Source organism: Lissotriton vulgaris, unplaced genomic scaffold (genome assembly GCF_964263255.1).
Source record: "Lissotriton vulgaris unplaced genomic scaffold, aLisVul1.2 SCAFFOLD_4450, whole genome shotgun sequence".
Taxonomy (NCBI): Eukaryota; Metazoa; Chordata; class Amphibia; order Caudata; family Salamandridae; genus Lissotriton; species Lissotriton vulgaris.
Window position 1 is genome coordinate 47,510 of NW_028248584.1, and position 12,812 is coordinate 60,321.

Sequence of the window (12,812 nt, forward strand, 5' to 3'; positions counted from 1 at the left end):
TTCAACAGTCGATCTGCAATCATGAAAAATAAGCTTTTGCTTGGAGGCCTCAAAGGTACTGATCTAATTTTCTTTTTTACAATTATTCACAGATCGTATGATATGCTTTGTACAAATCAGCTATGTTGTTAGATCAAAATTGATTAAAAAGTGACTGTCTCAATTTCAGGACATATAGAAGAGGAAGGAGAAGAAGCTCATGTTTCAAATGTGAAGAGGCAACAACTGTTCATTATTTTCACCTCTATTAATTATATGTATATTTATAATGTATATATTTATATTTTCCGATAAATATACATAGACATATAGTGATATATAGGGAGATACATACATATAAGTTGATACGTACAAGTTTATAAGTAAATGAGATGTTTTTCCAAATAATACTTCTAAGAACTGAATGGAAAAAAAATCGTAAAGTTTAGATAAGTCCCACTGAGCTTTGTACTTAGATCCCTGTTTTCAGAGTCCAGATTGACAAGCATAACACCATCAACCCACCTGTACTAGGTTGAGCTTTCCGTTTTGACAGAAGAGATTGCATTCACAGGGAAATGGTAATTTTTATTGCAAAATCTTATCTCACATAAAAAGTACTGTTCAACAGAGTCATAGCGTTACTTGAGTCCTTTGTGCAACATACTTCCCTAACATAGTTCAATGGGCAAGAGTTCAACAGAATAGAAAAGTAATACAATTCTGTTTGTCTTTGACTGTAGAAAATAAAAAATGGGAAATGTCCACATTGCTGCAGCAATTTGCTCCCCTGTCACATGGTAGGTTCCATGGTGTAATGGTTAGCACTTTGGACTTAGGATCCGAGTTCAAATCTCGGTGGGACCACTTTCATGACTTATGATCAATTCTTTTTCTGTCAAGTGTATTCATAAATATCATAAATCTAACACGGGTAGAGTGAAACATTAATTTATTGATTGTATTTTAAGAGTCTATTTGATGTGAGCAAATTATAGAACTTTTAGAAAACATGGAAATTAAATTGCTCAAAATAATGAGACATTTTGTGAGCTGACTCTGTTTTCTCAAACTCATCACAAGGGGCTGATGCAAGATATTACTTGTTTAAATCTTACTGTTATTGATAAGGGGAACAAGGAACTTTTTTAATTGGAAAGCCTTCATTAAAAGAAAACTTGAGGAATCAAATTTTGTATTTAGGGGACAGAAGAGATGAACTTTTAAATAACAATCTTGAAATTCAGACACACAGATATTTACACTCTGTTTTTCTAAAGTAAATCCATAACCATGAAGTAGAATCTTTCGAAAGACATGTCAGATGTATTAATCTGAATTCCTCTTTCAAAGAAATGCACAATTAAATGAACTGTGTAAGTCAAGAATGTTGTCAGATAAGAAATCAGCAAAATTAACTATCTTATTACTGATCATACAGATGAGAAAGAAACAGAACCTCTTGCTCAAATTGTGGATGGGAAAGAACAGTTTTTAGTTTTCAGCTTCTGTACTTATGTTTATGATTAATTCATTTCTTTATATTGTATTATCGCTATCTAGATGGATATAGCCATGTATACATAGATACATACTTATACGTTGATAAGTTTCAGTATAAAACTTTGACGTTATGTTTTTCCAAGTCCAAATTCTAAGAAATTAGTGAAATATTAAATCTCATAATTCAAGCAGGTCCCACCGAGATTTGAACTCGGATCGCTGGATTCAGAGTCCAGAGTGCTAACCATTACACCATGGAACCCCGCCATACGTGAGGGATTTTTCCATTGAGACAAAAGAGAGCGCATCAGTGCGGGGGCTTTTCTTACATTGATGAAAAGATATCTCAGTTGAATGCTCATAGTGTAAAGAGCGATAATGTGATTTGATTCTTTTCAGCTACATTCTCCATAACAGTGTTAAATGTGCAAACGTTTATCAGGACATGCAATTTACAAAATAATGATCATCTTTGACTGAAGAATATTAAAACATTCTACATTTCCAAACTACTACATCCATTTCTCTGTCTCTCACATGGGTGGCTCCAAAGAGCAATGGTTGGCACTTTGGACTTTGCATGCAAAGGTACCAGTCCAATTCTTTGAGGTACTTCTTTACTACTCTTGACCTTTTCCATTTCTGTCATCTTTGTTTATTGATAGCTCCAATCCAACACCAGTAGGTTGAAAGAGACAAATATTGACTCCTTTCAAAATGTCCAACAGCTTGAACAAGTTACAGAAATACAAACTTTATAATACTTTTACATCACATTCCTAGACAAAATAGTGTGACATTACAAAATCATATCCTGTTTTTCTCAAATGCATTTCAGAGGGCTGATTCCCAGCATTCCTTTTTGAAGATTTCCACACTATTGATAAGGCGAATATAGCACATTTTGAAAGAGATGTTTTCTTAAATCAAACCTAGAGAACCACAATGACGGTATCATTCAGATAGTAGAAATGTTTTTTGTATATTAGTATGGAAATTGTGAAATAAAACATTTCTCATGCTGATTTTCAACAGTCGATCTGCAATCATGTAAAATAAGCTTTTGCTTGGAGGCCTCAAAGGTACTGATCTAATTTTCTTTTTTACAATTATTCACAGATCGTATGATATGCTTTGTACAAATCAGCTATGTTGTTAGATCAAAATTGATTAAAAAGTGACTATCTCAATTTCAGGACATATAGAAGAGGAAGGAGAAGGCGCTCATGTTTCAAATGCGGAGAGGCAACAACTGTTCATTATTTTCACCTCTATTAATTATATGTATTTTTATAATGTATATATTTATATTTTCCGATAAATATACATAGACATATAGCGATATATAGGGAGATACATACATATAAGTTGATACGTAGAAGTTTATAAGTAAATGAGATGTTTTTCCAATTAATACTTCTAAGAACTGAATGGAAACAAAATCGTAAAGTTTAGATAAGTCCCACTGAGCTTTGTACTTAGATCCCTGTTTTCAGAGTCCAGATTGACAAGCATAACACCATCAACCCACCTGTACTAGGTTGAGCTTTCCGTTTTGACAGAAGAGATTGCATTCACGGGGAAATCTTAATTTTTATTGCAAAATCTTATCTCACATAAAAAGTACTGTTCAACAGAGTCATAGCGTTACTTGAGTCCTTTGTGCAACATACTTCCCTAACATAGTTCAATGGGCAAGAGTTGAACAGAATAGAAAAGTAATACAATTCTGTTTGTCTTTGACTGTAGAAAATAAAAAATGTGAAATGTCCACATTGCTGCAGCAATTTGCTCCCCTGTCACATGGGAGGTTCCATGGTGTAAAGGTTAGCACTTTGGACTTTGAATCCAAGGATCCGAGTTCAAATCTGGGTGGGACCACTTTCATGACTTATGACCAAATCTTTTTCTGTCAAGTGTATTCATAAATATCATAAATCTAACACGGGTAGAGTGAAACATTAATTTATTGATTGTATTTTAAGAGTCTATTTGATGTGAGCAAATTATAGAACTTTTAGAAAACATGGAAATTAAATTGCTCAAAATAATGAGACATTTTGTGAGCTGACTCTGTTTTCTCAAACTCATCACAAGGGGCTGATGCAAGATATTACTTGTTTAAATCTTACTGTTATTGATAAGGGGAACAAGGAACTTTTTTAATTGGAAAGCCTTCATTAAAAGAAAACTTGAGGAATCAAATTTTGTATTTAGGGGACAGAAGAGATGAACTTTTAAATAACAATCTTGAAATTCAGACACACAGATATTTACACTCTGTTTTTCTAAAGTAAATCCATAACCATGAAGTAGAATCTTTCGAAAGACATGTCAGATGTATTAATCTGAATTCCTCTTTCAAAGAAATGCACAATTAAATGAACTGTGTAAGTCAAGAATGTTGTCAGATAAGAAATCAGCAAAATTAACTATCTTATTACTGATCATACAGATGAGAAAGAAACAGAACCTCTTGCTCAAATTGTGGATGGGAAAGAACAGTTTTTAGTTTTCAGCTTCTGTACTTATGTTTATGATTAATTCATTTCTTTATATTGTATTATCGCTATCTAGATGGATATAGCCATGTATACATAGATACATACTTATACGTTGATAAGTTTCAGTATAAAACTTTGACGTTATGTTTTTCCAAGTCCAAATTCTAAGAAATTAGTGAAATATTAAATCTCATAATTCAAGCAGGTCCCACCGAGATTTGAACTCGGATCGCTGGATTCAGAGTCCAGAGTGCTAACCATTACACCATGGAACCCCGCCATACGTGAGGGATTTTTCCATTGAGACAAAAGAGAGCGCATCAGTGCGGGGGCTTTTCTTACATTGATGAAAAGATATCTCAGTTGAATGCTCATAGTGTAAAGAGCGATAATGTGATTTGATTCTTTTCAGCTACATTCTCCATAACAGTGTTAAATGTGCAAACGTTTATCAGGACATGCAATTTACAAAATAATGATCATCTTTGACTGAAGAATATTAAAACATTCTACATTTCCAAACTACTACATCCATTTCTCTGTCTCTCACATGGGTGGCTCCAAAGAGCAATGGTTGGCACTTTGGACTTTGCATGCAAAGGTACCAGTCCAATTCTTTGAGGTACTTCTTTACTACTCTTGACCTTTTCCATTTCTGTCATCTTTGTTTATTGATAGCTCCAATCCAACACCAGTAGGTTGAAAGAGACAAATATTGACTCCTTTCAAAATGTCCAACAGCTTGAACAAGTTACAGAAATACAAACTTTATAATACTTTTACATCACATTCCTAGACAAAATAGTGTGACATTACAAAATCATATCCTGTTTTTCTCAAATGCATTTCAGAGGGCTGATTCCCAGCATTCCTTTTTGAAGATTTCCACACTATTGATAAGGCGAATATAGCACATTTTGAAAGAGATGTTTTCTTAAATCAAACCTAGAGAACCACAATGACGGTATCATTCAGATAGTAGAAATGTTTTTTGTATATTAGTATGGAAATTGTGAAATAAAACATTTCTCATGCTGATTTTCAACAGTCGATCTGCAATCATGTAAAATAAGCTTTTGCTTGGAGGCCTCAAAGGTACTGATCTAATTTTCTTTTTTACAATTATTCACAGATCGTATGATATGCTTTGTACAAATCAGCTATGTTGTTAGATCAAAATTGATTAAAAAGTGACTATCTCAATTTCAGGACATATAGAAGAGGAAGGAGAAGGCGCTCATGTTTCAAATGCGGAGAGGCAACAACTGTTCATTATTTTCACCTCTATTAATTATATGTATTTTTATAATGTATATATTTATATTTTCCGATAAATATACATAGACATATAGCGATATATAGGGAGATACATACATATAAGTTGATACGTAGAAGTTTATAAGTAAATGAGATGTTTTTCCAATTAATACTTCTAAGAACTGAATGGAAACAAAATCGTAAAGTTTAGATAAGTCCCACTGAGCTTTGTACTTAGATCCCTGTTTTCAGAGTCCAGATTGACAAGCATAACACCATCAACCCACCTGTACTAGGTTGAGCTTTCCGTTTTGACAGAAGAGATTGCATTCACGGGGAAATCTTAATTTTTATTGCAAAATCTTATCTCACATAAAAAGTACTGTTCAACAGAGTCATAGCGTTACTTGAGTCCTTTGTGCAACATACTTCCCTAACATAGTTCAATGGGCAAGAGTTGAACAGAATAGAAAAGTAATACAATTCTGTTTGTCTTTGACTGTAGAAAATAAAAAATGTGAAATGTCCACATTGCTGCAGCAATTTGCTCCCCTGTCACATGGGAGGTTCCATGGTGTAAAGGTTAGCACTTTGGACTTTGAATCCAAGGATCCGAGTTCAAATCTGGGTGGGACCACTTTCATGACTTATGACCAAATCTTTTTCTGTCAAGTGTATTCATAAATATCATAAATCTAACACGGGTAGAGTGAAACATTAATTTATTGATTGTATTTTAAAAGTCTTTTTGATGTGAGCAAATTATAGAACTTTTAGAAAACATGGAAATTAAATTGCTCAAAATAATGAGACATTTTGTGAGCTGACTCTGTTTTCTCAAACTCATCACAAGGGGCTGATGCAAGATATTACTTGTTTAAATCTTACTGTTATTGATAAGGGGAACAAGGAACTTTATTAATTGGAAAGCCTTCATTAAAAGAAAACATGAGGAATCAAATTGTGTATTTAGGGGACAGAAGAGATGAACTTTTAAATAACAATCTTGAAATTCAGACACACAGATATTTACACTCTGTTTTTCTAAAGTAAATCCATAACCATGAAGTAGAATCTTTCGAAAGACATGTCAGATGTATTAATCTGAATTCCTCTTTCAAAGAAATGCACAATTAAATGAACTGTGTAAGTCAAGAATGTTGTCAGATAAGAAATCAGCAAAATTAACTATCTTATTACTGATCATACAGATGAGAAAGAAAAAGAACCTCTTGCTCAAATTGTGGATGGGAAAGAACAGTTTTTAGTTTTCAGCTTCTGTACTTATGTTTATGATTAATTCATTTCTTTATATTGTATTATTGCTATCTAGATGGATATAGCCATGTATACATAGATACATACTTATACGTTGATAAGTTTCAGTATAAAACTTTGACGTTATGTTTTTCCAAGTCCAAATTCTAAGAAATTAGTGAAATATTAAATCTCATAATTCAAGCAGGTCCCACCGAGATTTGAACTCGGATCGCTGGATTCAGAGTCCAGAGTGCTAACCATTACACCATGGAACCAAGCCATACGTGAGGGATTTTTCCATTGAGACAAAAGAGAGCGCATCAGTGCGGGGGCTTTTCTTACATTGATGAAAAGATATCTCAGTTGAATGCTCATAGTGTAAAGAGCGATAATGTGATTTGATTCTTTTCAGCTACATTCTCCATAACAGTGTTAAATGTGCAAACGTTTATCAGGACATGCAATTTACAAAATAATGATCATCTTTGACTGAAGAATATTAAAACATTCTACATTTCCAAACTACTACATCCATTTCTCTGTCTCTCACATGGGTGGCTCCAAAGAGCAATGGTTGGTACTTTGGACTTTGCATGCAAAGGTACCAGTCCAATTCTTTGAGGTACTTCTTTACTACTCTTGACCTTTTCCATTTCTGTCATCTTTGTTTATTGATAGCTCCAATCCAACACCAGTAGGTTGAAAGAGACAAATATTGACTCCTTTCAAAATGTCCAACAGCTTGAACAAGTTACAGAAATACAAACTTTATAATACTTTTACATCACATTCCTAGACAAAATAGTGTGACATTACAAAATCATATCCTGTTTTTCTCAAATGCATTTCAGAGGGCTGATTCCCAGCATTCCTTTTTGAAGATTTCCACACTATTGATAAGGCGAATATAGCACATTTTGAAAGAGATGTTTTCTTAAATCAAACCTAGAGAACCACAATGACGGTATCATTCAGATAGTAGAAATGTTTTTTGTATATTAGTATGGAAATTGTGAAATAAAACATTTCTCATGCTGATTTTCAACAGTCGATCTGCAATCATGAAAAATAAGCTTTTGCTTGGAGGCCTCAAAGGTACTGATCTAATTTTCTTTTTTACAATTATTCGCAGATCGTATGATATGCTTTGTACAAATCAGCTATGTTGTTAGATCAAAATTGATTAAAAAGTGACTATCTCAATTTCAGGACATATAGAAGAGGAAGGAGAAGGCGCTCATGTTTCAAATGCGGAGAGGCAACAACTGTTCACTATTTTCACCTCTATTAATTATATGTATTTTTATAATGTATATATTTATATTTTCCGATAAATATACATAGACATATAGCGATATATAGGGAGATACATACATATAAGTTGATACGTACAAGTTTATAAGTAAATGAGATGTTTTTCCAATTAATACTTCTAAGAACTGAATGGAAACAAAATCGTAAAGTTTAGATAAGTCCCACTGAGCTTTGTACTTAGATCCCTGTTTTCAGAGTCCAGATTGACAAGCATAACACCATCAACCCACCTGTACTAGGTTGAGCTTTCCGTTTTGACAGAAGAGATTGCATTCACGGGGAAATCTTAATTTTTATTGCAAAATCTTATCTCACATAAAAAGTACTGTTCAACAGAGTCATAGCGTTACTTGAGTCCTTTGTGCAACATACTTCCCTAACATAGTTCAATGGGCAAGAGTTCAACAGAATAGAAAAGTAATACAATTCTGTTTGTCTTTGACTGTAGAAAATAAAAAATGGGAAATGTCCACATTGCTGCAGCAATTTGCTCCCCTGTCACATGGTAGGTTCCATGGTGTAATGGTTAGCACTTTGGACTTTGAATCCAAGGATCCGAGTTCAAATCTCGGTGGGACCACTTTCATGACTTATGATCAATTCTTTTTCTGTCAAGTGTATTCATAAATATCATAAATCTAACACGGGTAGAGTGAAACATTAATTTATTGATTGTATTTTAAGAGTCTATTTGATGTGAGCAAATTATAGAACTTTTAGAAAACATGGAAATTAAATTGCTCAAAATAATGAGACATTTTGTGAGCTGACTCTGTTTTCTCAAACTCATCACAAGGGGCTGATGCAAGATATTACTTGTTTAAATCTTACTGTTATTGATAAGGGGAACAAGGAACTTTTTTAATTGGAAAGCCTTCATTAAAAGAAAACTTGAGGAATCAAATTTTGTATTTAGGGGACAGAAGAGATGAACTTTTAAATAACAATCTTGAAATTCAGACACACAGATATTTACACTCTGTTTTTCTAAAGTAAATCCATAACCATGAAGTAGAATCTTTCGAAAGACATGTCAGATGTATTAATCTGAATTCCTCTTTCAAAGAAATGCACAATTAAATGAACTGTGTAAGTCAAGAATGTTGTCAGATAAGAAATCAGCAAAATTAACTATCTTATTACTGATCATACAGATGAGAAAGAAAAAGAACCTCTTGCTCAAATTGTGGATGGGAAAGAACAGTTTTTAGTTTTCAGCTTCTGTACTTATGTTTATGATTAATTCATTTCTTTATATTGTATTATCGCTATCTAGATGGATATAGCCATGTATACATAGATACATACTTATACGTTGATAAGTTTCAGTATAAAACTTTGACGTTATGTTTTTCCAAGTCCAAATTCTAAGAAATTAGTGAAATATTAAATCTCATAATTCAAGCAGGTCCCATCGAGATTTGAACTCGGATCGCTGGATTCAGAGTCCAGAGTGCTAACCATTACACCATGGAACCCCGCCATACGTGAGGGATTTTTCCATTGAGACAAAAGAGAGCGCATCAGTGCGGGGGCTTTTCTTACATTGATGAAAAGATATCTCAGTTGAATGCTCATAGTGTAAAGAGCGATAATGTGATTTGATTCTTTTCAGCTACATTCTCCATAACAGTGTTAAATGTGCAAACGTTTATCAGGACATGCAATTTACAAAATAATGATCATCTTTGACTGAAGAATATTAAAACATTCTACATTTCCAAACTACTACATCCATTTCTCTGTCTCTCACATGGGTGGCTCCAAAGAGCAATGGTTGGCACTTTGGACTTTGCATGCAAAGGTACCAGTCCAATTCTTTGAGGTACTTCTTTACTACTCTTGACCTTTTCCATTTCTGTCCTCTTTGTTTATTGATAGCTCCAATCCAACACCAGTAGGTTGAAAGAGACAAATATTGACTCCTTTCAAAATGTCCAACAGCTTGAACAAGTTACAGAAATACAAACTTTATAATACTTTTACATCACATTCCTAGACAAAATAGTGTGACATTACAAAATCATATCCTGTTTTTCTCAAATGCATTTCAGAGGGCTGATTCCCAGCATTCCTTTTTGAAGATTTCCACACTATTGATAAGGCGAATATAGCACATTTTGAAAGAGATGTTTTCTTAAATCAAACCTAGAGAACCACAATGACGGTATCATTCAGATAGTAGAAATGTTTTTTGTATATTAGTATGGAAATTGTGAAATAAAACATTTCTCTGCTGATTTTCAACAGTCGATCTGCAATCATGTAAAATAAGCTTTTGCTTGGAGGCCTCAAAGGTACTGATCTAATTTTCTTTTTTACAATTATTCACAGATCGTATGATATGCTTTGTACAAATCAGCTATGTTGTTAGATCAAAATTGATTAAAAAGTGACTATCTCAATTTCAGGACATATAGAAGAGGAAGGAGAAGGCGCTCATGTTTCAAATGCGGAGAGGCAACAACTGTTCATTATTTTCACCTCTATTAATTATATGTATTTTTATAATGTATATATTTATATTTTCCGATAAATATACATAGACATATAGCGATATATAGGGAGATACATACATATAAGTTGATACGTACAAGTTTATAAGTAAATGAGATGTTTTTCCAATATGGCTGAGATACCCGCCACCCCCTCTCAACACAATCCCCAAAAGGAGGGAAACCGGAAACAGTTCTTAAAGTTTTTGGATGTGGGAGGGAGTGACCCTCCCGGCCGTATTTATTAAAACAAAAAATTAAAACATTAAACGTTTCATGTTATGTACAATTTCATTATCACATTGCGATGTTTGGCTAACCTTAACATATTCTCTAATACAGAGGTTCTCCTAGCCGATCTAGCATCCTACAAAAACATTCTCTAGAAACACTGAAATTGTACATCCTAACGTTTAAGGGCCAACAGCAAGGTCATAACCGGTGTCAAGATCCCTAACCAGACTTACCCCTCCCACTTGGGAGGGGCGACAGCACAGAGGCTTACCTCAAGTGCAACTACTAACAATTTCCCTTGACTTGACGGGGGCACTTAAGACTCGACGCCATTTAAAGGTCGTTCGAAGACTTGTGTGTGGTATCTAGAAGGTATCGTGGACCTCCCCCCACCCCACACAACTTACCGCATCTGCCGTCGCAGATGACACTGGCCCCGGGAAATTCCCCCAGGAGGGGGCTGTAACCCCTCCTACAAAGGAAGGGGCCTTGACCGCCTTTCCTTTACTTCCGGCGACCCGCCCTTAGACGGGACCGCCTCCCCATTGAGGGGCCAATGGCCACCTCTCCCGAGCGCTCCCATCCGTGTTGGGTGACGCCCACTCATAGGGATCTACCAATTAGTGCTCACCGATCATGACCTTACCGCCTACCAAAAATAAATACGACAATTCTTACTCAAACCTAAGAAAACATTGGTCGCTACGACCGAAAGAATATGCTTAAAATGCAACACTACATCAAATCATTTTAATCGTAACAACTTACACGATATTCACCATACTTTATTATGATCAACAACAAACTGATACTTTCACAGCCTGTAAACGAAACGGAAAACATACTTATAAAAATTCACTTTATTGCACAACGACTTGCTGTCCTCAGGGGCTGGTGGGTGGGTCAAAATTGGCTCTTCGTTCCGTCCCGAGCTCACAGGTAGCGAGGGGGTGCAGCTTCGGAGCACAAGAACAAGAGGACGTCTTCTGGTCTTGCGTCTCTTTTTATCCGTCTTCAGGGCGGGCGAGAACCCGCCCCTGCCTGCCCCTAGGGCGGGGCTGGCTACGTCGGTGTCTAGGCCAGCCCACTCTAGGGCGGGAAAAGGCGCGCCCCGGCTACGCCGCTTCGGGCATACCAGCCGAGACGCGCCTCCCGCCCAAAAATGGCTTCCCGGGGGGATCGAGGCACTCCGCCATACGTTCGGGGGGACCGAGTGGTCGCCCCTTTCCATATGGCTGAGATACCCGCCACCCCCTCTCAACACAATCCCCAAAAGGAGGGAAACCGGAAACAGTTCTTAAAGTTTTTGGATGTGGGAGGGAGTGACCCTCCCGGCCGTATTTATTAAAACAAAAAATTAAAACATTAAACGTTTCATGTTATGTACAATTTCATTATCACATTGCGATGTTTGGCTAACCTTAACATATTCTCTAATACAGAGGTTCTCCTAGCCGAACTAGCATCCTACAAAAACATTCTCTAGAAACACTGAAATTGTACATCCTAACGTTTAAGGGCCAACAGCAAGGTCATAACCGGTGTCAAGATCCCTAACCAGACTTACCCCTCCCACTTGGGAGGGGCGACAGCACAGAGGCTTACCTCAAGTGCAACTACTAACAATTTCCCTTGACTTGACGGGGGCACTTAAGACTCGACGCCATTTAAAGGTCGTTCGAAGACTTGTGAGTGGTATCTAGAAGGTATCGTGGACCTCCCCCCACCCCACACAACTTACCGCATCTGCCGTCGCAGATGACACTGGCCCCGGGAAATTCCCCCAGGAGGGGGCTGTAACCCCTCCTACAAAGGAAGGGGCCTTGACCGCCTTTCCTTTACTTCCGGCGACCCGCCCTTAGACGGGACCGCCTCCCCATTGAGGGGCCAATGGCCACCTCTCCCGAGCGCTCCCATCCGTGTTGGGTGACGCCCACTCATAGGGATCTACCAATTAGTGCTCACCGATCATGACCTTACCGCCACAGGTCCGGATAGTTGACCGGCTATCCGGACCCCCCACAAAACTCCTACCTAAAGGTCATGTTTTAACGATTTTAACCAAGCTAAGAAGTCACCTATGAGTAACTCATTCCCCACCCTCGACAAATGCACACCATCCCCCAGATACATACTGTCGTCATTAATACAACTATGCGAGATCGAATGCAATGTCTTGGAACGGAACAACCTACTCACTTTGTTATTCAATTTTCTAACAGAATGATTCAAAGCAGGGATCGAGATAGCCCCCCGCCACACTTTT

The 12,812-nt window shown here is 36.4% G+C and overlaps 4 non-coding genes across 4 annotated transcripts; 1 reads left to right on the top strand and 3 right to left on the bottom strand.

The window, feature by feature from the left end:
* Positions 1-1,672: 1,672 nt before the first annotated feature.
* Positions 1,673-1,744, bottom strand: TRNAQ-CUG (transfer RNA glutamine (anticodon CUG)). The gene has a single exon. It is a non-coding gene; the product is annotated as a tRNA-Gln (tRNA).
* A 2,445-nt stretch (positions 1,745-4,189) lies between these two features.
* Positions 4,190-4,261, bottom strand: TRNAQ-CUG (transfer RNA glutamine (anticodon CUG)). Its single transcript has one exon. It is a non-coding gene; the product is annotated as a tRNA-Gln (tRNA).
* Positions 4,262-6,706: 2,445 nt separating this feature from the next.
* On the bottom strand, positions 6,707-6,778 carry TRNAQ-CUG (transfer RNA glutamine (anticodon CUG)). The gene has a single exon. It is a non-coding gene; the product is annotated as a tRNA-Gln (tRNA).
* A 1,547-nt stretch (positions 6,779-8,325) lies between these two features.
* TRNAQ-UUG (transfer RNA glutamine (anticodon UUG)) lies at positions 8,326-8,397 on the top strand. Its single transcript has one exon. It is a non-coding gene; the product is annotated as a tRNA-Gln (tRNA).
* Positions 8,398-12,812: the final 4,415 nt, after the last annotated feature.